The 27,692-nt window shown below is 40.7% G+C and overlaps 1 protein-coding gene across 7 annotated transcripts in view; it reads right to left on the bottom strand.

Moving 5' to 3' along the window:
- The window catches only part of ARHGAP32 (Rho GTPase activating protein 32), a 403,957-nt gene that overhangs the window by 273,954 nt on the left and 102,311 nt on the right, over nucleotides 1-27,692 (bottom strand). For 2 of the 7 annotated variants that reach the window (XM_050921523.1, XM_050921530.1), the window contains exon 1: nucleotides 1,124-1,176. The exons of the other annotated variants lie outside the window; for them this stretch is intronic. The gene's annotated coding sequence lies outside the window, so the exon portion shown is untranslated. Of the gene's footprint in view, nucleotides 1-1,123; nucleotides 1,177-27,692 lie in introns of those variants that run through there. 7 annotated transcript variants of the gene reach the window in all.

Consider the following 27,692-nt stretch of genomic DNA (forward strand, 5'->3'; position numbering starts at 1 on the left):
CAAAAAAAATGAGAGAGAGAGAGAAAAAAATTCAAAGAAATCTGGGTTTATTTGGGTTCCTTTGCAACACTAGCACCCCTACGGCTGTATAAACACAAGTGGGTGGAGTCAGCATAAAATAGCTAAACTTAATTTATATGCATCATACATTGAAATAGGAGAGTCAGTCTTCTGCTTCCTGGAGCTATGTTCGTAAATAACTTTTGGTTTTGCAAAACAATCTGCAAACCAGGTAGGAGGTGACAGCCGTGCCAGAGAAGGCAAGTTTTAAATTAAACTGCCTTTCCACTCCTCTTTCGCTGCAAGAAAATATTTTTGTGCTCTTAGCCCAGAGGTACAAAAGCCCAATTGGACTGGAACAGCAATAGGCTTATTTCATATCAGCCACTTTATAAAGCCAAGGGTGAAGGAGAAGATTTGCCCTGAAGATAATCAGCACTGCCTCATTCCACAAGAATTTTAACTACATGATAACCTGGACCTCCCAAAGCTGGTTTCCATACAGTGGCAATGACGGCTAGTTAACCACAAAAAGCATTAAAAGTACACTGAGAACACCAATGACTACTGCTCTTTTAATGAGCCATGGTAAGGATTATGTATTTTATCCTGTTTAAGATAGCATCACACAAAACATTTCATTTTTAGATCAAATAAATGCAAGTTTCAATTACACTAATTCTTACATTTGATACCAATTTCACTGGAAAATGCTTCACAAGAGACTACCATATAAAGGGGTGAGGTATGAAGAAATACCAAATTATTATACCCGACTACTTTTTATATGCTAGTATAATCTATAATAAAATCTGAGTGCAGGACATAATTTACCCTTCTTCCATACCAATATCCTATAACTTAAAATCTATATAGTCTTAAATTTAGGCTCTCTCTATACATTTGTAAAGGAACTTGCATTATTTAAGTGATAATGACATGCTTGCTTTTTTAAAAACACTGTCATGCTCTAATTTTTTATTAGACATTGTTGAAACGATTCTGGTCCTTGCAGCAGCTAAGGTATCCGCTTAATATTCTTTTTATGAGAAGAGGGTTAAAAAAAAAACAAAAGCCGCTTTCAGGAGCATATCTCTGTGGGTGATTTATTGATAGTACTGACCTTTCGGATTCATCGAGATTGCTTGCAGTTCCTAGCGTCCCTGCAATGGAAGCAGCTGTACAGATATTGGTAAAAGCAGCAGCAGCAGCTCCAGTCCCTCCCTCCATGTTGCGCGCACGCACGCGCGCACACACACACACACACACACACACACACTCGCTCTGCAGGAGCAGCTGGCTGGCTAAAGGCAGTGAGAGAAGAAGAACGCGGAGGAGGTAGAAAGCAAGGGCTAAAAACTGAGATTGTTTCCCTAGCCGACCCCTCTCCCCTTCTTTAATGATACAGTACACACAGACTGCTTTCCACCTCAGGCAGGCTCAGAAATGTCAGCTGTGTGCAAGCACCTCCCAAAACGTCAGAGGGAAAAATGAGCAATGAGAAGTATGAAGCAGCTTGCAAGCCCGGGTTCCCATTCTTTCTTCACTCACTAATACCAATTCATGTTTTCCTGAGGCTGATACAGGCATTTTCAGCTGTAACCCTTTCCAAGCTGAAGCAGGAAGGCTAACAGACAGTTTCTGTGCCATGTAGCACCCAGCAGAGATGTGCTTACCTGGGTTGGACATTCTGATTCCTAAATAATTTTAGTAACTTTGCAGAAAATGGCTAACTAGGACTAAAAGTTATGAAATTTGCATTTTATTCCCAGCTCTGCCACACACTGACACAACTTCTCTACCATTCTGTTTTGGGGATATTTACTTGCTTCCCAGGGGCAATTCTAAAGCTTCATTCACTGACACTGGTAAAGCACTTTGACGTCCTAAATTTAAGGAACTGTGGACAAGCACAGTTTTGTTACATTTATTAATTGAACACTGAACCATGAAGTAGGAAGCAAACATGAGTTTAATTTACAGCTTAATTTGCCAATCCACACAAAACAGTGGGGACAGACCATTGTCTACGGGAAAGTGATCTTCTAAAAAGGTGATTAAATATACATGAGAGGCAGCATGGTCTATTTATTGACTAGGACTGATGACAGCTCAACAGTATAAACTTATACTGGTATAATGTCTGTTAAGGGTGTGAAAACTCCGCACTCCCGAGTGAGGCAGTTATAGCCCCCCAGGTACACAGCACTATGTCAACGGGAGAGCTTCTCCTGTCAACAAAGCTACTGCCTCTCGCAGGGGTGGATTAACTACCCTGATAGGAGAAGGTCTCCCATCAGCATAGAAATGTCTTCACTAAAAGCACTAAGAGGTGCAACTTTTTCAGTGTACACCTGCCCTGAGACTTTGGAGATTTGGGATGTAATCCTGGCTTTGTCATTAACTTCCTGTGTGATCCTGGTCAAGTTGTTTAATCTTTCCCCAGTGGTACAAAGTGCAGACTGATTCCTATCTTTGTAAAACGCTGTGAATTCCTCGTATTATTACCATCAACGTCTGAGACTCTGGATCAAAACTGCAAGCTATTACTTCAACAAACAGTCAGTGTTTACGCTGGACCTTCTGGTTGCTGTTGCAAACAGGAGCAAACGTTGATTGTGCCAGGGGCTGTACATACCACATACAAAGATGTATCTTCTTCCAAGCAAAGTTTACCATCTAAAGGCTACATTCTGCCTCTCTTACTCATGCCAATTCACACTTGGTGAATAGCCCCACTGATTTCAATGGGATTACTCCCAGTGTACAATGTTACTCAATGTGAACAGTGGTGACAGAAACTGGCCTTAAGGAAGGTGTTCACAACGTACGCCAGGTGAGCAAAGCCAGAGTACTCAGAGGGCATCATCTCCCATGATATCTGAATTATAACACCTGCATGCACCAGAATATTGCATTTGCACAGAGAATGAAACAAATCCAATCATATAGCACCCAGCTCCTTCCATGTTGCAAAGCACTTGATTAACTCTAAAAATTGCTCTCCACGATGGTCCAATGGAACAAAAATCAGGTATCTTTTCTAAATCCTACCACTGCTTTGAAAACTCTACCAGAATATGCCCCACAGTCTTCTTGACCTTCATGTAGAGGAGGTAATGTGATTTTATTTGGCAATATTTCATGACAGAGGTGCCCCAAAGGTCACTGCACTCCAGGAAGTTTAGAAAGATGAGGGATTTACAGACCAAAAAAACACCTATCACCTCCATGGGTTAAAAGCCCCCCAAACATCCCTGTGGGAGCCTATCCACTCCTGGGCTATGCAATTTAGGAAATGTGAAAAATGTATTTCTACTATGCCATTTTTTAAATAAATGACTGAGAAGGTACTCCAGATAAAACGGGCGTTTGACCATTGCCATCAGTGCAGCCAGGATTTCACTCTCTCTATTTTTTTCACCCTTACTCTGACAGCTAAAATTCATAAAAAGACAAGAAGATAACCTAACACTACAAGTGCCTCTTAAATTATTAGCCTGAAACCAAAGAAACTACAGCACCTCCAGTCTGTTTCAAAGGGTTCTTGGAATCTCACCGATTTAAATACAGGTAAATCTTCAAAGTCAACTACAGGGTGACATGGAAGGAGATCACATCTTGCAATGAAAAGCCTGCGCATAGTGTGAGCCAAGTAATGATACTGCTAGAACACTCATAAGCAGGCACCTTTGAGTCCTCATGCTGCTAGTAGATACTTCCATGGACATTTCTGAGCCCTTTCCTGTAAGTTCTATCACCTTTTTGTTGCCACATCACACCAAAACGAAAAGAACCTCAAAAGGTGTTTAACCAGAGTTGCAAAATAAGTCAGTCAGTCATAAGAAAGTATTAATGAGTCCCCCGCCCCATTATAAGTTAGTCAAAGTCAACCTCACCAGACCCAGTGTCAGAACAAATAAATTCAGGGTTGCTTCAATGTATGGGGGGGCACTGTGCTCATCGTCCATCTAGGCATTTTAATACACCTGCCATCATGGTACTTGGGAGCCAAGTTAAACTATTGTGTAAGAAGAGTAATTATTTAGCATCTAAGAACCCTAATCCCCCAAAGACACAAGTAACTATACTCACATGAGCAGTCCTCACACTTTATTTATTTATTTTTGCAGGTCCGAGTCCTTCCATTCTAGGCTCTTTGGGGAAAGAAATAAGTCTTATTTATGAATCTGATGGCTTGAAAATACTTATTAATGATCATAGATCTGAACACAGAGTATAGTCCCACTGCAACCATTGCAACAGGACTATTTGTGGAAATAAGCATTACACTCAGTTGTAAGGATTAGCAAGATTGACTGATGTTTGCTAAGTGTTGTGTAAATGAATAGCAAAATATTTCGTTAATAATCCCAATATCTAAGCATGGTCTTCATAAGCATTAGTTCAATAGTTTGCAGGAAGAATAGAGGCTAGCTAGTACATTGGCAAGGTTTGGCAGAGGTGAACAGCTACAGGGGAAAACAATGAAACGAGTTAGACCGGTTCAGTGCTTAGAGAGCCTGATTATTGTTCTTAGGGCCCTTTGTTCCAGAGTCTGACCAATACAAACGTATTTTTGCTCACCAAAGCAAGTATACAAAGTGGAATAGGCTAATCCCAACTCCACTGGAGAAACAAAGGATGCCTAGGAGAGGAAAAAAAACAGAGATGTGTTGTAAATGAAAATAAAGAGTCCTAGACTAGGGGGCTACACACTTTGTTGCTTCACTGCACATACTAGGGGATCCTTGCATCCCCCACATACTCCCTTTATGTGACTCCTACCATCCCCTTCTATTTCAGGGACTCTCTGCAACACCCCCCATCCACCCAACACCCTCAAGCTAGGGATGCCGTGTGCCCCACCGTCCTTCATCGTTATTATTTATCTTCATTCTGTCCGGGAGATAAGTCATTCAGTGTGTCAACATGTTAAAGTCCATTGGGAGGATGGGCAGAGATGAGATGGGGGTACTGTTACACTGGAAAGTATTACTGTATTTAGTGCCATCAGCCAGTTCTTTGATCTACAGACATTTGCAGAGATGCTTGAAGGGAGCTCTGCCCGTGTTGTCCCACTTGCCCCTCTCTAGTATTCCAATTTTCCCCAAATGAATAGGATTCTTCCCACTGAGCCCTAGAGCATTCCCTGAAATTTTGGAACGGATATGATGTAATGTTTAGAATTTATTGCATTACATCCAAACAGAGAAATGCCTCGCCAAGCTCAGCTGAAGATGTCAGATAAATGGTTTCATAGACTGTATGGCAGGGATAGGCACCTATGGCAAGTGTGCCAAAGGAGGCATGCGAGCTGATTTTCAGTGGCACTCTCACTGCCCAGGTCTGGCCACCTATCTAGGGAGATCTGCATTTTAATTTAATTTTAAATAAAGTTTCTTAAACCTGTTAAAAATCTTATTTACTTTACATACAACAACAGTTTAGTTATATATTATAGACTTGTAGAAAGAGACCTTCTAAAGACATGAAAATGTATTACTGGCACACAAAACCATAAATTACAGTGAATAAATGAAGACTCAGCACACTACTTCTGAAAGGTTGCCGACCCCTGCTGTATGGGATGAGAGAATGTGATCAGTGATCTCCTTCGGGGTGTGGTGGGAAAGCCAGATTTCACGTTTTCAAAAATGGATTCTTTTAGAAAAGATTAAATATTCTAATGCACTTCAGAACGTTCAAACAACTCCCACCTGTTGCTTAGCTACCTCTTAGGTCCTTAACATACACTCCTCACCTACTTATCAGTATTCACAAAGCTAAGATCCTTGGGCAGCTTGTAGTTATTGTAATGTACATGCCGGTACTGCAAAAATAGGGGAAAAGTTCTTTGTTTCTATGATGGTATCAGCTAGAGACCTCTGATGAGAATAGGACCCCATTGTGATAAGCATTGTGCAAACCTTTTAACAAGAGTTTTTGCCCCAAAGCACTTGCAAACTAATTAGGCAAGATGGTCGAAGGCTGGGAGGGGGGAAAGGCATACAGCAAAGGTGAAGAGATTTGCCCAGAGTCACACAGCAAGTCGTGAAGGAGTCAGAAATGGAATCCAAGTCTCCTAGGTCAGCATTTCCCAAACAGTGGGTCATGGGAAGGTTGTAGATGGGTCACAGGCCCAGTGCAGAGTGGGGGACGGCTGGAGAGCAAGCCCACACGGCACTCATTTCACAGCAGCAGTTCCTATCCCACAGGGCTGGGCCCAGATCCCCTTTCTGGCCATTGCAACCAACTGCACAGGGTTACAGTGCCACTCAGGTTTGGCCTGGCCACCCCTCCATCATAGAGGGAGCAAGCCAAGCCAGGCCAAACCTGAGTGGCGCTGTGACCTCACACACTAGGTCGCAACATCACTCATTCACACTTGGCCCACCCATTCCTCTGAGAGGGGTATCTGAGACAAACTCAAGTGGCACTACAATCCCACGTGCCAGGTTTCAATGTCCAGACTGGGGAGTCAGACCCAGCACCACAGGACAGAAGCCATCACTGCAGGATTAGTGTGCAGTGGGGTCATTCTCCAGCACCCCATCTTCTGGGGCCTCCCCTCAACACCGGGTTCCAGTGCCAGAGAGGAGGATGCTGCTGGGAGTGGACGGTGACCCTTCACTGGGGCAAGGAGAACACACCACACACACACCCCTTCCAAAAAAATTTGGACCTGTGTGGATTGCAAGAAAGGTAAAATGCAGTTTCAGTGCCCTTCGTGAAAAAAGTTTGGTATCCACTGTGCTAGGTCACAGTCTAGCCCCCTATCAGTCAGAGTACAATGAGAAGGAGGTGAAAATATCTGTTGAGATTCAGCAAACAATTACACTGGAAGCTAGAAGAGAATACTCTTCTGCACCTCAAAGTAGCTGCAGAACAGGTTTTTTTGGGTAAAGGATTACAGAGGAACTCATATCAGTGAAACTAAACCCACCTTGTCAAACCAGCTATAATTTCCAATTCAAAGCTGATGAATAACAATAATACCAAGCAAAGAAAACTAATGTGTATTTTATTAAGTGATAAGTTATAGCAACAGCCAGCAGGTACTCAAATACCTTTGTTCATTCTACATTATTAGAATTCCCCACTGTTGCTACCATAGGTTAGGGTCCCCTGATGATCGTGTTGCTACTACTGACAAGATGTCAGTGGCTGCTAGTGTTTTAGGCACCATATTGTTAATGCCTGCATGGCACAAGGTTAGAGGCCATTGCTTAAAATGTCAGCCAAACCCAATGTACACCAGCATTTGCATCATTACATTTTAAAATCAGCAGATCCAGATAACCTGAATTTTAGAGTTTTAAAAGAGCTGTTTAAGGAACTCTCTGGACCATTCATGTTGATTTTCAATAACACTGGGAAAGTTCCAGAAGACTGGAAGAAAGCTAATTTGTGCCAATATTTTAAGAGGGGAAATAGGTTGATCTGGTAATTATAGGCCCGTGACCCTGACATCAATCCCAGGCAAAACAACAGAATGGCCAGTATGGGACAGACTCATTAATAAAGAATTCAAGAAGGGGGATATATTTATTGCCAATCAATACAGGTTTATGGAAAATAAATCTTGTCAAACTAACATCATATCTTTTTCTGAAAAGATTACAAATGTGGTCGTTACAGGCAACAGTGCTGATGTAATATATTTAGACTTCTTTAAGGCATTTGACATAACACCATGCAACATTTTGATTGGGAAAACAGAAACGAATTAACATGTGAGACAATAAATGGCTTGAAAACAAGCTAGCTGACAGGTCTCAAAACATAACTTTAAATGGGGAAATCACCATCAAATGGGGGTGTTTTTATTGAGGTTCCACAGAGATCGGTTCCTAGTCTATAACATGCAGCACTTTTATCGATGACCTAGATTAGAAAACAAAATCATCATTGATAAAGTTTGCAGATGACACAAAGCGTAGAGGTCTGGTCAGTAATGAAGAGGACAGGTCATTGATAGAGCATTTGGCTGGTAAACTAGGCACAAGCAAACAATATGTGTTTTAATATGGCCAAATATAAAGTAATACACCTAGGAGCAAACCATGCAAGCCACAGTTACAGGGTGAAGGGGACTCTATCCTTAAAAGTGGTGATCCAGAAAAAGACTTGGGGGTCATAGTGGCTAATCAGCTGAACATGAGCTCCCAGTGTGACTCTGTGGCCAAAAGGGCTAATGCAATCCTTGGATGTATGAACAGGGAATATCAGGTTGGAACAGGGAGATAATATTATCTCTGCATCTGGCACTGGTACAACCACTATAGGAATTCTGTGCCCAGTTCCGCTGTCCACAGTTCAAGAAGGATATTGATAAGTTGGAAATGATTCACAGAAGAGCCACAAATAATTAAAGAATTGGAAAACATGCCTCATAATGAGAGACTACAGGATCTCAAGCAGTTTAATTTAACCAAGAGAAGACTAAGAGGTGATGTGACCATGGTCTACAAGTAGCTACTTGAGGAAAAAACTTTTGACGATAAACAGCATTTCAATCTACCAAATAAAAGTATAACAATATCTAATGGCTGGAAGTTGAAGCTAGACAAATTCAGACTAGAAATATTATGCTAATTTTTAATTGAGAGTAACTATTGGAACAATTTACCAAGACTTGAAGTGGATTCTCCATTACAGGCAATTTTTAAATCAAGTCCGGATGTTCTTCTAAAATTTAGGCTCTAGTTCGAACAGAAATTAATTCAGGGAAATCCTATGGCCTGTGTTATGCAAGATGTCAAATCAGACATCGGTCCCTTCTGGCTTTATAATCTCTGAATCTCTCACTAGTAGAGTTGAAACTGGTTAAATCAGCCACAGAACTTTTAGCAAACATATCCTTGCAAAGACACCATCAGGGGTTCTTGCCAACTAATTTGAGCACATCTATTGAGAGAGATTCCAATTACATATGAGTCTGAAATACCTTAATGGTAGCATCTGGCCACTCAATATACAAGATTATACCTTAATGTCCCTTTTCATGCTAGGAGGACATCAGAGTATGACAACTATTTGTTTTCACATCTCAGTCTTTTTGGTTCCATCTGAACTGCTCACGCAACAAGCCACCAATTATGAAAAGACATTATTGGTTATACTCAATATAATGCCTAAGACTGGTCTTCAAAACATCTGTGGGAAAGCCAGGTGCAAACTCCAATTCCAAGATGGTACTGATTTCTGTCTGCCTTTATATATTTGTAAAGCTAAACTACATTCTGCACTGCTGTAACTATCTCTATTGCAATGGATCATTTTTCCAGTGAAGACAAAGCCTTGGCTGCAGGCCAACTGTGTTTCACCTATATTTGTGCTGAAATAATTACCATGCTGGCAAAACAAAGCTAAGCTTATTGCCTATGGAGGCTTCAAAGAAGTATCCCAAATTGTGAATTGTTGGGAGGCAGAATGAAGCAGTGGCTATAGCACTGGCCTGTGACTCAGGAGACTTGGCTTTTAGAGTCACTTGACATTCTGTGTACCACAGTTTCCCCATCTCTAAAAAAAATATTGACTTCCTCTGTCATGCGCTTTGAGATCTATGGATGAAAAGCACCATAAGAGCTAAGTATTAGTATTAACTGTGAGCACACCACTGTGCTACATTCAAAAGACATATTTAGACTGCATTATGTGAAACTCAAGAAAGGATCAGAATTATGTAATTAACTGCAGGTTGTGACTCGCTGTTAAATTAGCAACAGATTGGGAAAGCATTCATCTTTTAATCCTTACGGGGAGAAAACACAGAATTTAAGAACTCATCTCCAACCCAGAAAGCGATTTTCCGACACTGTCACACTCATGCCCAACTTCTGGGTTTGTATCTCCCAAGAACGATAGTTCCGAGTTCCATATCGATTCATCTTTCTATCACTTCAATAACTGTTGAGGGGAGGATTGCACCCGTGCTCCTATCACACACAGAATTCATTCTTTAAAACAGTACCTGTCATCTTCATGAAGAATGGGATCATCAACCCTGAACAGCATTTGTCATCTTTGCCAGTACATCCACTCTCCTTAGATAATTTCCATGAGTTTAAATCTTGCTCCATTTAAAAAGATACAAACCCAGAGCTAGTCTGCCAGATTTTAAATTTAACCTCAAGCAATCACTGAGGTTATCTAGGCAACAAATGAGCAGAATGCTGAAAGACAAGCTTCCTGCTTTGCTCTTTGCATAATTTTTCATGAAATTAAAAGTGGATTGAAATTAATAACTTATGCCTGGCAAGATAATGTAAGATTACTTTTGACACCAAACTCAAACCAAATTTAACGGGAAAATATTTAAATGTTCAGAGTAAAATTTTAAAAAATGTTTTAAGTAGAGCTTTCTCTGATTCCACATTCCAATTTTGATTTTAGCTTTGCCATAATGTAGATAATTTTTTCACATCTTAGCTCATAGAGCCGAGAAGCAATTTCAGGAAACATGACAATAAATTGGCCAGCTAGATCAGATGTAAGCTAAATATTTCAAAGAAAATCTACTTAGTCATCTAGAACATCAAAGAAAATTTTACTGCCAACTGGTGACAGGTACAAAATACCTCTCTTATAGAGTACATAACACCACATTTTACCTATTTTGAACCATGCTAAAAGCACATAGTCATTCATGGTCTGTTCAGTCTCTCGTGCCCCCTAAAACATGACAATGGACGGATTTCAGCTACTCGCATTACAGAGAGAGAAAAAGAGTTAGCCTCTGACAAGCTACACTGAAATTCTGATTGACGCAGACTGAGTCCAATCACCTCACTTAGTTAGGATGCCAGCCACTCCTTTGGATGATTACATTTTAGCCCTACCCTTCAACAATTCACATAAGCCACATCCCCCAGACCAAAGACAATGGAAATGCTAAGCAAGCAGCAGCATAAAGCTTTCAGCCCCCTTCAAAGGAGGGTTTGAGTTTCTGGATCTTCTCCCATCTTGGCATATAAGAAGAACGTTGCCCAGAGCATCCGGCTTTTGCCATCATCACTGACCTCGGCAATTAATCACCTTCAAAAGCCATTTCCCACTCTCTATTTTTACTCCACCAAGACAAGTATCCCCTTGGTATAGTCTCCATCACCTCTGTGATACAACAAACAAACTTACTGGCGCCTATTACTGTCTCACAGATTTGCTGAAAAAACAAAAGAAACTGTTAATAAATAAAAGAGTAGGAAAATAAACCCACCAACCCTTCTCAACACTTAGGACCAGAATATGCTGAACTTTGCTTGGGTGCATGATGGAGCAATTAATGTGTAACCAAGGGCAGCAGGAGGCTCTCCATCACCCTTGCGCTTGTTGGTGACTGAAAAGAAGTCACTGATAATTGAGGACGCTCAGCACCTTTGTGAAGATGAGGCCCAAAAAGGACAATGGAGTTCACAAATCTAACTGGTGCTAGAGGGTTCTCACAACAAACTTGTTAGTGGTCTCAGAGTGCGGCCGCCAACTCTTGCTGGTGGCCGCTCTGACATTTTTACTAAAATACTTAATTAACTTTAGGAAAATAAATAAATATGCACATACACATATCCAAATCATTGTAATTTATTTATGCAGGTTTTTTTGTTTGTTTGGGTTTTTGTTTGTTTTTTTCCCAGACTCAATATAAAAATAACATACAGTTGCTCTCTATTCTTTACTGGACCTAAACAGAACAGAAACACAAATAAGGTGCTTTGCACGTTCTTGTCTTTTTTCTTGTAGTTTCTTTTGGGTTTTTTGGTTATGTTTTTTTTTTTTTAACTTGCTAGCTGCTAAGTCTGCTGTGAAAAGTGATATTAACAAACATACAAATATCACTTTTCACCACAGACTTAATTTGTCCTCAGGCGTGCTAGGGCTGAGTAAGCCCTGGATGAGGAGGTAGGTATGGAGGCAGCCAGGGCCAGGGGCAATGGGGTACTGGGGGAGGCAGTGGAGGTCAGAAGTGATCTGGGGGGGAAGAGATGGAGCCTGAAACCCACGGCTTGAGCCTGCCACTCAGCACCCCAGGGCTGAAGTCCAACCATACCATCCCTGGGAAGGTGGGGAAATCACACCTGCTGCCTGCTCCTCCAGAGGGAGGCAGGGCCCAACTAATGCTAGTGGCCCTACGGAAGGGTCTGCACTTTGTGCCTCCCCTTCCAAATCACCGCCCAGGAGGCTGTGGCCAGAAGAAGAGCCCCTAGTGGCACCATGCGGCCGCATTTGAGAAACACTATGCTAGATATACAAATGCCTCTCCCCCAGGTGGGCAGAGTAAGTGTTGGGTCACAGATATCACTCCTAACTGCCCTGGAGGTTGGGTCCTTCTCAGCCAGATAGCACGTGCTTGTAGCAACAGCTGCAGTCCTGGAGGCATCATGCTTGCCTGAGGCATACAGCCTGTGCAAGCTTCCACCGGGATGCCTGGCCTCTGCAGCACTGCAAAGCTGAAAGCAGCTGTGCAGCCACAATCTGGCTGCAAGGGAAAGTGTTTCTTAAAAAAAAAAAAAAAGTTAGAAATCATACTTCCCAAAAATATAACAAGCTAAAACAAACATCTAGTTTACCTGGACTAAAACCGACACATGGAAATAGAGTTAGTAGGTAGCCAGTTCGGTTACCGATCCTGCACCAGGCATTTGACTTGAATTGTTAAAGGAAGAGTACAATTTTTCCTGCCACAACCACCACTGGGGCCTTGGAGAAACAGCTACTGTAACAGTTTGCTACTGAAACATTATTCCAGGGCAAAGTGAGACCAAGCCTTGTAAAGTAGACACTAACTAGATGACTAATTTCATTATTTCCACATTACTTTTCTCTCCCAGCAACGCAATCTGAATGAGCGGCCGTTTGGTGCAGGTCTATACTTGTGTGTTGTTTAATGCTGTGTTCAAGGAGCGTCTGTGGTATCCACCTGCTTAGTACTATAAAATGTCTCAGCCACCTGCCCTCTAGGGAACTGAAGACAAGGATTCATGTTTCTTTATTCTCCATAACAGGGTGTATGTTTGAAATACATTTGCCTCATATAAGTCTCTCTAATTAGCACAATGAGAATTCTGTGTTGTTATAGTAAAAATGCAGCTTTACTTCAGATCTAAACACTGAGCAATCTGATGACCAAATATGGATCTTCAGCTTTAAAAATGAGTAGTATTTTGTTCCTTACACTGGCTTTTCTTCAAGATCTTTCTGTCCAGGCTTGAGAAACCCACTCACTGAGAGCAAGAAAAAGATTTAAGATCCGCTAGATGGCTGAGAGAAGACCACAATCCTTTCCTAGAAAGGGCAGTGAGATATGGAAGCAGAGACCTCAAAGCGCTGCTAGTTTTTTCTCTCTGGAAAGAAAGGAGGGAGAGTCAGGGTTGGGCAGAAGCCACCTCCCCCGAGCCCCTGAGGAGCAGGTGGTGGGGAAGAGAGCTGGGAGGAGGGGAAGGCTGTCAGGCAGCTGCCCTGGCATGAAAGAGCTGTCCTCCAAAGAATAAAGTACAAGGGGAAGGGAGAGCAGAACTTGATGAGGCAGCTCCCACGTGGTTATAATGCAACATTCACCCAGATATTCAGGTATTTGAGGGTTGGTTGCTTGGTTTTTTAGTTTTAGTTTTTTTCTAGCGCGCGCGCACACACACACCAGCAAAATGCAGTTATTCTTCATACATTAACCAACTATGACTCCAATATTTGACCCACTGAAATAAATTTTAGCCATTACTAATAAAACTATTCCACCTGTCTTGCCTTTATATTCAATGCTCAATCTCTCGGATACTATCGTTTAAAATATCTCATGGATCCAAAGGTTCCCTCATTACAATACATTAAAGATCTTTAATCAGTATTAATTGATGATACAATCACAATAGGCTCCAGGTCCATGACTATGATCAAACAAATAAAATAAATAATAATTAGCAACACCACCACCACCTTGTTCTCAGTTGGGACCACCAGTTTGCCAATTTGTTGGCTGTATCTTTGATTCAAAGCACTGGCTAAGGGGATCAGAAAGATACTGTCTAAAAGCAAACGTACCTTATAGACAAATAAAACGTAAATCTACTCCCATTGAAAGTTAAGTCAAGAAGCCAAGGTCCTTATTAATGCAAAACTGTTTTCCTTACCATCACTTGCCCAGAATGCTTCAGATAAAGCACAAACAGCCATTACAGAAGATTTAACAGAAGGTTCCCTGAGATTTTTTTAATAAGATTCTGGGGATTCTGTCCTACAAGCAAAGCACATCACTGAGAATCCTGCAAAGTCACTTGTGCACCAGCACAGTAGTTCATTTTATGAGATACTGCATGTGCCAATGCACCACGGGCAGAACCGAGACCTAGAAAAGCAATTGCTACATGAAACATATTCTTTAAATGCTGGTTTAAATACAGAGATGACAACCAGGGCTCAAGCAAGTATCAAATACAACCAGGGGCCTTCCCCAATAAGGACTGGACTCTCTCCAATTTGTCCACATCCCTTCTGTAGTGGGGGGACCAAAACTGGACACAATACTCCAGGTGTCACCAGTGCTGAAGCATTGATAATCTCCTCTCAAAAATATCACATACACACCACTGGGTTTAAGTAAACAGGACAGACAAGGGGACAAAAATCACAGGTGTTTTGGTACCCAGGAAACCAGAAAAATATTAACACAAAGGGTGGTGAAATCTGAGTGAGCATATTTCAATGAGTGTATATACGTATTACCCACACACTCCCCAGATAGCGTACATATACATGGATTTATAAAAATAGAATGCATAATTTAAGTTGCGAGTCTCATGACAATATAAATAAAGTTTTATTGAGACTCATAAATCCTATTTTCCAGAGCTTATGAAAAACGCATAAACATTTGCTCTGGGCTGTAATTCCATATACAAAGTCTTATTTCAGGAACATTATTTTTAGACATTTTTCAGTTTGTGCAAGAAAGGCTTATTAAAAATGCAGTTTTTCCAAGAAAAATATTTACTGGCTTTGCATTGCTTTTCACACTCTCTTTCAAAACATCTTTAAAAAATGTGATTTAGTAATTAAATAATCCATAGTATGGCTTAATCACTGTATTTTTTAAAGTAAAATTAAATTTAGCTACAATATTGTTTCCCTCAAATTTGCATACAGAGATCGGGATTGTTTCATCCCACTGAACCCATTCAACCACATCTACCTTTAGTCCCACCCTCCCTCACCTATGGCCCACCGTCCTTTGTTCTGACAGAGGGTAGCAGCGTCACCCAGAGCTTATCAAAGCTACTCATGAGCTGGAAATACTGGGTTATTAGAAAGCAACATGTGATCCCCTACTCCCAATGGTAAGAGCAATGCTACTACAGAACTCCTATGTGGGCAGCATGGAACGTTACTGATTCCTGTGTAGATCCCCCTGCCGGTTAGGGACATGCCCCCCCATAAAACCCTGTGTTGACTTGTGGGGATTTTCATGATGGAAAGCTTCACCAGTTAGATCATTGGATAATTAAATAGAACTCAGGGAATTGTTCCTGCTAACCGCAAATTCTAGATTTAAAACCATAGCAACTCCTGTATTTGATTATAGACACACGAACTCTGTTAACACCCTCAAACACAAAAAGGTACTGATCTCAATCCAATACAGCAGAGACCCTCACTAGTTCACACGTCACAAACCCATACCCAAAATGGATTTTAGGGCTTGCTGAAGTCATTCAGATTCTGCTCACGTGTCAGAAGAAGCGTCATGGTGGATTCTTCGTGTACTGGCATTTTTATGGGGAGGAGACAGTGAGCATCTGAGCTCACAGAATCATGGACTACCAGGGTCGGAAGGGACCTCAGGAAGTCATCCAGTCCAACCTCCTGCTCAAAGCAGGACCAATCCCCAGATAGAGAATCATATCTTACAAGCCATAGAATCATATCTCACAAGCCATGAGATAGGCCTCCCAACACACATCTGAACTGAGCATTATCCTTATTTTGTAGATGAGGAAACAGCCTCAGAGAAGTAAAATGTCTTGTTCAAGATCACGCAGTGAGTCTGTGGTAGAGCTGGGAACAGAATCCAGCAGTTCTGACTCCCAAGCCCCACACCTTAACCACAAGCCCATCGTTCCTCCCAAGCCAATACAGAAACATCATGTAACCTTCTGCTCCCGACACTCAGTAATACACAGAGACCCTGCACTTACAATTGGCTGAAAGAAGTAGTGCTCTTCCTACACTGCTGGCACTCCCTCAGTGGTCTACAAACATGAGTCATCTAACACCCTCTGTTAGGGTAGATGAGTGATATATGCAACATATGACCTTAGATGAAAGAGATATGAAGCGAAAACACAATTACATGTAATAGGGCACTGAGCACAAGGTGAAACACTCCCAATCAGAAAGAAAGGGCGGATGGGAGGGGGGAACGACACACATGCTCCAAAAAGCAAATATCAGTGACTTTCTAAAGTAAGGCTGACAGTCTTACTGATATATTCTAAGACCACAAGGAACCACTGTGATCATCTAGTCTTACCTCTTGTATATCCCAAACCAAAGAACTTTTAAAAAATGATTCCTAGAGCAGATCTTTGTGAAACACATCCAATTGTGATTTAAAATTTGTTAGTGCTGGACAATTCACCAGGACGGTTGATAAGTTGTTCCAGTGGTTAATTACTCTTGCTGTTAAAAATGTACATCTTGTTTCCACTAGTGGTTCCAATGCCTTATGCCTCCCTGTATTAAGATTTCTTTAACAGCCTTAATTCTGTATTTGTGACTTTTCCCACTGGCCTGCAAGTTTTAATTTAAATTTGTACATACACCAATTTCATACTTTTTTTTTAAAATGTCTTCTGTAACTATGATCATCATCACTCAGTAAACATGTCTTCCCAGATGATGAATCAATGTAGCCTATAGCAGACATCAGCTGATGGTATCTCAATATTCCTTTATGTTGGAGTGGGTGGTTAAAAAGGGAAATTTACCTTATTCACACACAGTACGTAACAGCCATGAAGCAGCAGATGATGATCAATTCACTTTTACCTGGGAACGTACCTGAATTTTAAATCCTAGCTAATGGCTTCACTTTCAAAGCTGAAGAGTAATCCCCACTCCCACCGACAATCTAGACCATAAGCACGTAAATACCTATATGTTTGTGATTATATATTTCCAGCAACTGAGAGAAGTGAGGAAATGTATAATCGTGTACATAGCTTCCTAGTCTGAGCACTGAAAAGCCTATGTTAATGTGCATTGTGGATTGGAAGGCTGGATTTCCAGCAAGGCTCCAGATGGTAGCACTGACCAAGACAAATTCCCAGATGTGCAGAGTAGGGCTGGCAAACAACAACAATTATTTTCTCTGAAAAATTTTGGAATGAAACAAACAAAAAAAATCAGATGTTTTGACAAAACTATTCAAAGAAAAACATTTTCTTCCAGAGTAGAATCAAATAGGAACAGAAGCATTCTCCCTCCCCCAAATGAAATGTTTCTCCTCTCTTCCCCGTTTCCCCCCCAGAAAAAAGAAAGAGAAAAGAAGGAAAAAACAAAACCTTACAATTTTTCATTTCAATTCCATGGCACTAAAACAGAAGTTAATTTTCATTTTGTCAAAAATCTGAACATTTCATAGTATAGGGAAAAATATGAATACACCAAAAAATTATTTTAAAAGACAAAAAAGCTATTTGATGAAAAACTTTCATCAGCCCTAGTGTGGAGAGAGGACAACAGCACCCCAACAAGAACCGGTGCATATTACAATATCAAACAATTTAAAAGGAAGTCAGAGGTTTGGAAGTTAAATATCAAGCATTTTTTTCAAGGCCCAAGGTCTAGAATACACAACACATAATGGGTGCTGAGGGGGGTAAAAAATATTACAAAGTATTTAAGAAACCAGAGAACTGACACTAGAAAAATAAACTCAGCGTGCCATGAAACCTGTTAATAGGCTGCCTCCAGAATATTTCAGTTAATAGCCACAGAAACTCAACATCTCGTAGCAATTTGTCCTTAGATTTCAAGGCTCTACTGATCCTTCAGCTCCTGAACCTTCATCACTGAAAAGACAGCAAAGATCTAACAGATAAAGTCGAAACAGACCCCACAAGGCCAATAGGTTGTTTCCTGATTAAATTTAATCAGTTTAATGGGCACGAAAGATGTAAAATCAGCAATTAAGAAGCAAATATATCCACCCTCTTTCATCCCTACAAGGTATTATTTACAAACATGCAGAAATCCATAGGTAACATTAAACACAAACTTGGAAAATGTTTTTACCATATTTCACCAGTAATTGGAACTAACTGAGGATTTCACAGCTACTGAAAGAATGTGCCTTTGCTTCATGCCCTGATTTCTGCTACACAGTTTTTTTTAATTAGCACAACTCTTTAGAATACAAATTGCTAACCCCATCTAATTGCTGATATTGAGTTAACGATAAAATGGGATATTTTTCATTTTTGACCTTTTTATTGTTCCCGCAGCAAGCAAGAGACGATGTTAAGAAGAGACCCTTGTAGGGTACGGATTACACATATAACAGAGAGGTTCTATTGTGTCTAACACACTGTAGCATGCTTTACTCCATCATGAAAGAAAATGGGTCTTTCACAGCAGTATTAAACACGTCTTTGAAATCAAAGGCTACGTCTACACTACAGCATAAAATAGAAGTTACTAAAACCGGTTTTATAAAACCGATATTATAAAATCGATTTTATGCGTCCACACTAGGGCACATTAATTCGGTGGTGTGTGTCCATGGTCCTAGGCTACCATCGATTTCCGGAGCGGTGCACTCTGGGTAGCTACATTAAAGGAATGAGACCAATAACTTCGATTTCCGTCCACACTAACCCTAAATCGATATAGTAATATCGATTTTAGGGTTACTCCTCTCGTTGGGGAGGAGCACAGAAATCGATTTTAAGAGGCCTTAAAATCGATTTAAAGTGCCTTGTAGTGTGGACGGGTACAGAGTTAAATCGATTTAATGCTGTTTAAATCGATTTAACTGTGTAGTGTGGACCAGGCCAAAAACTTGAGAACACTAGACGAGTGTGTGTTACCATTGGAAAAAAGGTTACATTAGACTGTAGACAGGCGTGGGGTGTCTCCCTAAAGCCAACTCCCTGGTTAAACTGACCTCTCTCTTGGCTTAGACTTCCTTTCATTATCGCCTGAATTCTACTGTTGGCATGAATCAAGCCATTTCCAAATGCGTCATGAATCAAACTGAAGTGGTACAACCTGATGCAATTTTGCGGGGTCTTGGAAAGCACTATACCTGCCTAAACTCAAGCTTCTAGCTCAAGACTCCAGCTACTTGGGGTGTAGGGAAAGGGATTTCTCAGGCTCTTCTGACTGTCTAAAAATATCAGGTCTTCCATCTATTCCATGGCCATGAGTTGAGTCCTATCTTCAACTAGATTCACTTAAACCCGAATATATGTATTTTCCCAATTACAAACATTATTTGCATTATGGCAGTTCCTAGCAATCCAAACCGGTATCAAAGCCCCCCTGTGCTAGGCACTGGAGAAACACATTAAGTAGGGTGACCACATGATTTTATAGGGGCAGTCCCATATTCAGGGCTTTTTCTTATACAGGTGCCTATTACCCCTTCTCCCCACTCCTGCCGTCCTGATTTTTCATGCTTTCTATCTGGTCACCCTAAAATTAAGAGACAAACTCTGCCCAAACAAATTTACAAACTGCCTAGACAACACAAGACAAAGGGAGAAAGGAAACAGAGGGATGGAGAATGAATTGACTTGTCCAAGGTCATACATCAAGTTACTGTTAAAGTTGGGAATAGTACCCAGTTCTCCTGACACTCACTCCAGTCCTCTATACACTGGATTATGCTGCTGCAAAACAATTTTTTTTTTAAATGGCAGAAAAACTAATTGGTGGCAGAGAGAAATACAGACTTTCCAGTCTCTCCCACTGTAAGTAGATAGGTAGATTGGATAGTAGGAAAAAATTTTTCAGAGAGTGGTGAAGCCCTGGAATGGGTTACTTAGGGAGGTGATGGAAACTCCTCCTTTAGAGGTTTTTAAGGTCAGGCTTGACAAGCCCTGGCTGGGATGATTTAGTTGGGAATTGATCCTGCTCTGTGCAGGGGGTTGGACTAGATGACCTCCTGAGGTCCCTTCCAACCCTGATATTCTATGATTCTATGTAAAGTAATAAAAAAGTTCTCTCTTTTTGGCCTTACAAAATAATATAAGTGAGCCATATAGAAAACTCACTCTGTTTTCTGAAAATTAATACAAAACAAATCAGAAACACCCAGATATTCATCACCACCAATAGAAGAATGTTTGCATCCAACTTGAATTAAGAATCACTTAACATTATGTAAATTTACTAGGACAGAAACATTAGCATCAGAGAGACACTCAGCAGAGAAACACATGATCTTCTGCACTAAAGTCCAAGGAGTGGTTGAAGACAAAGCAATCTTGTCCAAGAGTTCCATACATAACTGATGCAAATATTAACTGGAGCATAGGTAAACTACATAAAACGAGAATTAAAAGTGCCCTAGAATACAGACCTCCAACAACACATACACTATTCACATCAACCACAAGGACACGGAACTAATGCCCAGCTTGTCTCTGCAATTGCATTTCAAATCATGATCTCTGTAAAAGGAGAAGGATTTGACATTAAGTTAACTACACTAGGGCTCAATTATGACTCAGAGCTGGAGTCGTGCTTGAGAGGTGAGGCGGCTGAACTGCAAAGTATCTGAAAGCATATCCCATGGGGATCCAAGCAGGCATGTCTCCAGGGGCCCTGGGCTGAGTATGCACAACAGCAGCAATTAATACAAACTTTCAGCAGGCGGAATGTTTCCAACCCCACCCCAAGTCCAGCCTTTCAACGTGCAGCAGGGTAAGACCATGACCATACCACCACCCTATGTCAGACGTGTCCCCTCTCAAGTCTGGTGGCAGGTGTAATTTACTCACAGAAAGTGATAAGCAATTTCTATCTGTGTGCGTGCAAACCCATCCCCATTTCATCTGCCCATCTCTGCGTCTGCCTTTCAGAGAGTAACAGGCTTGTAGTGCTACCCCCCGCATCTGCTACTGGTGTGGAATATTACTGGTTTTCCTTCATCAGCAGCACATCAAATAACGTCAGGATTCTCTTTATCCAAACAGCAGTTGATGGGATTGTCAACAGAGCTGAGAAACAGCATCACTAGGAAGGCAGTGAAAACCTACAATTGTTCAGGATGTTACCAGTCAGAGAATGGGCTGTTGCCCAGAGTCCTAGGCAGAAAAGATAGTGGAATGGGCACACAATCTAGCAGAGAACATTTTCTTTCCCCTGATTTATGAATATAGAGATTCTGTTTTTGCATTATCCCTACTTTCTGCAAAAAACAAACACACTTCGATGGTTGGGAACAACTTTTATCCACTTCCACACATACTGTGCAGCAGGGCAAGTACAATTATTCATTTGTATTACAGAAGCCTTGAGAGGCCTCAACTGAGAGTGGGGTCCCTCTGCTAGGTACTCTACAAACACACAGGCTATGTGTATGTGCTAGGGTGTGGACATAACTTAGCCCTACATTATACCATACCTTTTAAAAGTCTAGAATGTTATTTTGTTTTCTGCTGTACTTGCCAAGCATTTATGGCTGCACAAGAGAGACACATCACTGTGTATGCACTTTAGCCTTATGCAGCTATACCCTGCGCATGTGCACGGGAAGCAAGAAGCATTTACTTCACAGAAGTGCTGTTTATCATTGACAGAGGTGAATACTGCTCCTGTTCACAGCAGGATGATTTTTTTCCCAGGAAAAGAATGTTACAGGCTTTATTTTTAAGAGGTCTGAAGATCTGCATTTTTAATGTATAGCTGTAAAAATATGATTCACCATATTCCCAAGTCTAATTCTATAAAAAGAAATAAGAGCATCAGACTACTGGGTAACAAGTGCTATGTACCAGGTGGGTGAATCACACCCCTGGCACACAAAGTTGTAATTTTATGTTATCATAATCATCTTTACAAAATGTACATTATTTTTCAAAAGAGAACTTACACTTGTCAACACAAAAACATGAAAAGAATTTGCAAGTTCCTCTTGGACTATATATGTATCAACAGCTCAACGTAAAAACAAAAACGTAAATCATAAGACCTGAATTTATGGACTGACATTTGCTGCCTTAAACAAATGAAAAAAAAATACTTCTGGGGCAGTAAGAACTTAAGAGAAGGAGAAGTCACATTTCTCCTTTCATACGTGGTCTAAGGAACTGAGAACATTCATTATTTATTTGTATTACAAAAGCTTTCACAGGTCCCAACTGAGACTGGGGTTCCACTGCATTGAGTACTGTACAAACATAGGTAGAGCCCCAAAAATCTGCAGATATCCACAGATCATGTTTGCGGATCCAAATTTTATATCAAAAGCCCTGCAAATCTGTGGATATCCACGAATCATGTTTATGAATCATGGATCGGATGTGGAGAAATATTTTGTATCCATGCAGGGCTCTATACGTAGGCTACGTCTACGAGGTATGGGAGTGATTCCTAGCTTGCACAGATATACTGGCACTAGCTCGATGAGAGCTAACGGAAGTATAACTGGTAGTGTAGCTGTGCCAGCACAGGCTTCAGCCAGGTTTGTAAGCAGCTACTGTCACCACCCATGCTACCATGGCCACACTACTCTTTATATTCACATGAGTTCAATGTAGAAAAATCATATAATCATGGTTTAGGATTGGAAGGGACCTCAGGAGGTCATCAAGTCCAACCCGGTGCTCAAAGCAGGACCAACTCCAACTAAATCATCCCAGCCAGGGTTTTGTCAAGCCAGGTGTCATGGTATAATCCCCACTCTGAACCTTAGCGTCCAAAAGATGGGGTACCAGCATGAATTCCTCTAAGCTTAATCACCAGCTTAGAATCTGTAGCGCTGGCACCAACCAGGAATTTCAGTGCCTGATACTCTCTGGTACCCCCAAGACCTTGCCCGGGGACCCCCAAGACCCAAACCCTCTGGATCTTACCACAAGGAAAGTAAACCCTTTCCCCCACCGTTGCCTCTCCCAGGCTTCCCCTCCCTGGGTTACCCTGGAAGATCACTGTGATTCAAACTCCTTGAATCTTAAAACAGAGAGGAAAATGCACCTTCCCCCGTCCTTTTCTCTCCCCCTCCCAGACTCTCCCTGAGAGAGACAGTAATCCTAACACAGAGAGAAATTAGCCTCTCTCTCCCATCAGAGAACAATGTGAACAACTCCCTGGTGATGAGTCCTTTGGAAATATTAGTGGGGTTAAACACACTAGTTAGGTGGAGTTTCCTGATAATTTCACCCTGCTGAGCACTGCATACTTTCTATTAAGAAAGAGTACATACACACACACACACACACACACACACACACACACGTACACAGTGTCAGACACAAAACATCAGTAATAGTCAGACTGTCAGCCATAGGAGCATGTGCACTTTTGAAGTTAATGTTTAACAAACCTAGATCCAATTAGGCATCCTACTGACCGCAGGTTGTGCAGGAACATGCCAGACACATTTTAGTGCATTTTATATTATTTATTAATCACTTGTGGAATACCATCAATTTATAAAACACGACGACACTAACTTGCAAGCCAAATCTTATGGCGGGAGAGAGGGTTTACCATCTATTGTCCTGGATTATTTCAAAAACTAAGGTAGACAAAAGTAAAGAAAGTTCAAGCACTGTTTTTTACAGTGCATTCTTCACTTATTTCACCAGTCAGACCCGCACTCAATTCCAGTTAACAGGACTCTGAATTTCACTCTGAGCCCTGTTAGAAGACCAGCTTCTGCTCAAGAATTTGTTTTAAATATCTAACCAAAGCTTGGCACAAGGGAGCCTGGGATTGGTTGGTTGGTTTTTTAATTAAATCAAGATCAAGAGACCATTCCACAATCTTAAATGGATAGAGAAATGCTTAATTGAAAACATGTTTTTTACAGTTCAAAAAGGAAAATTCATGGCTAATTTAATTCAAATTCTGTTAGTGCTAAATATCCAGTGTTTGAGTGCTAGTAAACTGTGTATCCAATTACCAATTGTATTGTTCAAGGGAATGCATTTAAATGTCCATTTCATTTTCATAATCTTCATTTAAGCTTCTTTGTGAATGGAGAAACGACAGTGTTCAAAGTAACCATTACTTACAAAAACACATTTTAAAACAATGTAAAAAGCTATTACTACCATGTACTTTTAACCAAGAAAATATTCACTGGTCACACTACTTGTCTTCATTATTCTAGTCTCTTTCTTCCAACACTGCAACGAGAGTACCCTATCATATGGGAACAAAACCCAAACCTGGATTTAACAGGAAGCAGGCTTTAGAAAATCTGTCTGTCCGGACATAGCACTGCCCTCTCTCAGATGATTTTCTGCTACTGATGGAGAGGAGAAGGGGAGTCCAAACTATTAGTATCCTTTTAGGAAAGCATGCTGGGAGTGGGAGGAGTCTGGGATCACATAAATACAGGCTCTTATTCAATCAGTGTGAGGCGAGGCAGTGCCAGGAAAAGGTATGCTAGAAGAGGCAACATCAGAGGAAGAAGGTACTAGAACTTGTGGACTTCAGACACACAGGCCAGCGTTTTGCCTGCTTAAAGAGAATTTAGGCACCTCAGAAGAAAAAGATTCAGAGTATGCTAAGCACTATAACTTGGGGCATGGAGAAATGTGACTGAATGCAACCAGGTGAATCTATACAAGTAATAAATACCTATCACATTTTTGCCTCCCCTTCCCGCCCCCTGGTCACTCCCCCATCAGGTCCATGGCTCATCTGATGATGACAAGCCCCTTATCATTTGCTAAGGATTCCAAGCTACTATTTTTAAACAGGTTTCATGTAAGCAAAGTTTCCATTATTTTCAACAAGTCTTCTACCCCAGTAAGGGTTAAGTAAAAACTTCAGAATCTGGTGCAATAGGAGAGGCACTATAATAGTTGTGGGTCTGTTGCAGTATACTTATTTGTCAATAAATAACACAAACGCAGCTTTGATGAATTATGGTGTGATGGCAGTCATAGTTAAGACTGCAACAGTTTCCATTCTAAAGCCAATTTTATTTTCTCTTTCCCAGCCCTCAAAGAAAACTATAAAACAGATCAGTTTCAAAATTGGTAGGTTAGGCCTGGGGCCAAAGTAGAATTTTTCTGCAAAATTTTAATATGCAGTAGCTTAAGGCTTTGAACAGATACGTTTTGAAGAACACCGATTCCATTTTCTGACATGAAATGGAGGAACCAACACAAGTAAAGTTAGAGTGAGAAAATACTTAATTAGAAGTTACTGCATGTTCTGAAGGTCAAGTGGAAATCTTTTGAGGCGGAATCATCATCTTCTGTTCTGAACTGCCACATGAGGAATGGAGTAAAATAGTTTCAAATATTCTTAGGAAGACATATACCTATGTTGCCTAATTTGGTAGATGTTTCTGACCTCTCTAACAGTAGAACTTGTCTACAATGATGTCAACCCCAGGAGGTTTCCCCAAGGTCAATAAAATGAATGCCCTCTACATCAGAAATTGAAAGATGCTTTCCCTTACTTCTGGATCAGTACAGATTTTTGTTCAGGTTTTGGAATCGCAGTGCAAAACCTAATATAAGGTTCAATACATCTAGACCAAATTATTTTTACAAGCTATCCTTTTTTCCCAGATTGTGGAGACAGGGTAGGTTTCAAGCTTGGGGGAAAATGAACTACACATACATGTTAGACCAGCATGTAACGGCACTTTAAGACCTACAAGGAGAATTGCCACATAATTACTAAGTATTAAAGCTCGTCAGAAAACTGTATTCCACCTATCCATTTTTCCAGGTAATTTTAATAATCAGATAGGAAATTCATGATGAAACCTACAAAAACTGTGCTGGTTAGCGTATATATGTGCACGTCTTACTTCTATGGGATGGAATCAAAATTGTTCAACTTGTGTCACAGACCCTATACAGCTAACAGTTCAGAGATTCTCCTTTGGCTCAAGTGGCCTGAATCTGATCTCTAATCCCGAAGTCACTATGAAATTATGAATAGTCATGATATGTGTCTTCATGACAACTGAAGTGCAAGGTAGCCAGAGATTTGTTACAATATTAATATCTTTGAAGACTCACCTACTAATTGATTCAGTTTTTAATTTGTCCATTTTAAAAGATAGTACTTTAGGTGTCCTGTTAGTGGAGCTATTGGAAAAACAACTGGAACACACAGTCCTAAAGCCACGAAGGAGAAATTGTCTCAAGACTTAAGGCTGGGTTTGCCACCTGCTGTGTTCAAAGTGAACAAGAAAAAAATGCTCAGTGAAATATGCCTCTGTGCAGAGGGCCAATACAAGTACAAAGCACCAGTAATACTACCAAACGGGGCTTAACTGGCATGAAAATAGTGCATGTGCCTTGTGCTGGCCCTCTGCCCATGAGCAAATTTCACTCATGAATAAGATACAGTATACTGGGAGGAAATACCCTGGGTCTGTCACATTTTCACCCCCAAAAAAGTTAGCCTACTCAGTACTGCCTCCCCCAGCATTTAAAAATCACGAGAAAGGCTTCAAGTAATCATTATATTACCTTAAATCATTTTTTTAAATAATAAATTTTCCAATGGTCCCAGGATATTAGCGAGACAAGGGCAAGGTATTATCTTTTGTTGGACCAACTTAAGTTTTCTGTAAATTGGTCCAATAAAAATACTACCTTACTCACATGGTCCAATACATTAACTTTTTTCTTTTTGGTCTTCTGGTTGTGAGCCATTAGGATGCAAATGGATAATGTTTTCAAGCCTGGAACTAAGGGCTAGATTTTTTTAAAATATAAACTGAGATTGTCACCTAATCACATGAATCCAGCAGCTAGGGCTTAGAGAGGGGAAAAATCAAATATCATGAGGCTTGTGATAAAATCGCGAGACTTAGTAACACGGCCTACTCCTCCATCCCACATTCAGCAGAAAAGACAACAAGTCAACATGAACAATTTTTAAAGTTACTGTGTTTGGTTTCTATTCCTTTGTAAGGTTTGTGGTTTTATTTTTCTCCCTTTAAAAAAAAATAGCTACCATTGAAACAGAGGTTCCCTGTAATATTTAAAAACAAACCACAGTCAGCAAAGGGTGTCAACCCAAATTCTACTTTTATTGACTCAATAAAAAGCTGAATTGCTCCAGCGGCTTCATAACTGAAACATCCACTGTCTGCAAGATTGGCCAAGTCTACTTTCATTTTCACACAATTCAGAAGCACAGGTTTGACTTATCAAACAATGTCAGATTTGCTTAGTAACAACTCAGTGCATACTAATAAAAAAGTTGGAGGAGATTCGGACTAAAGTGGTTGCTGTGGAGAACAACTTAAAAAGCTCGTGTTTTTGACAGCAGGGGGCTGGGAGACAACAGACAGCTGCCTTAATATGGTTGTATTCTAATTAAGGCCATTAAAGAACTGCTAATATAAGGACATCCAGTTGAAAAGTCAGAAAGTAAGTTAAGATTTAAAGTATCACTTTGATATGGGTTAAAGGAAATATTCCTGAAAGCGTGCAGCAAATTAATAATTTTGATCTTCCTCAGAAATATGAGGGAGAGCTCTCCTT

The sequence above is a fragment of the Gopherus flavomarginatus genome, chromosome 13 (assembly GCF_025201925.1).
Source record: "Gopherus flavomarginatus isolate rGopFla2 chromosome 13, rGopFla2.mat.asm, whole genome shotgun sequence".
Lineage (NCBI taxonomy): Eukaryota > Metazoa > Chordata > Testudines > Testudinidae > Gopherus > Gopherus flavomarginatus.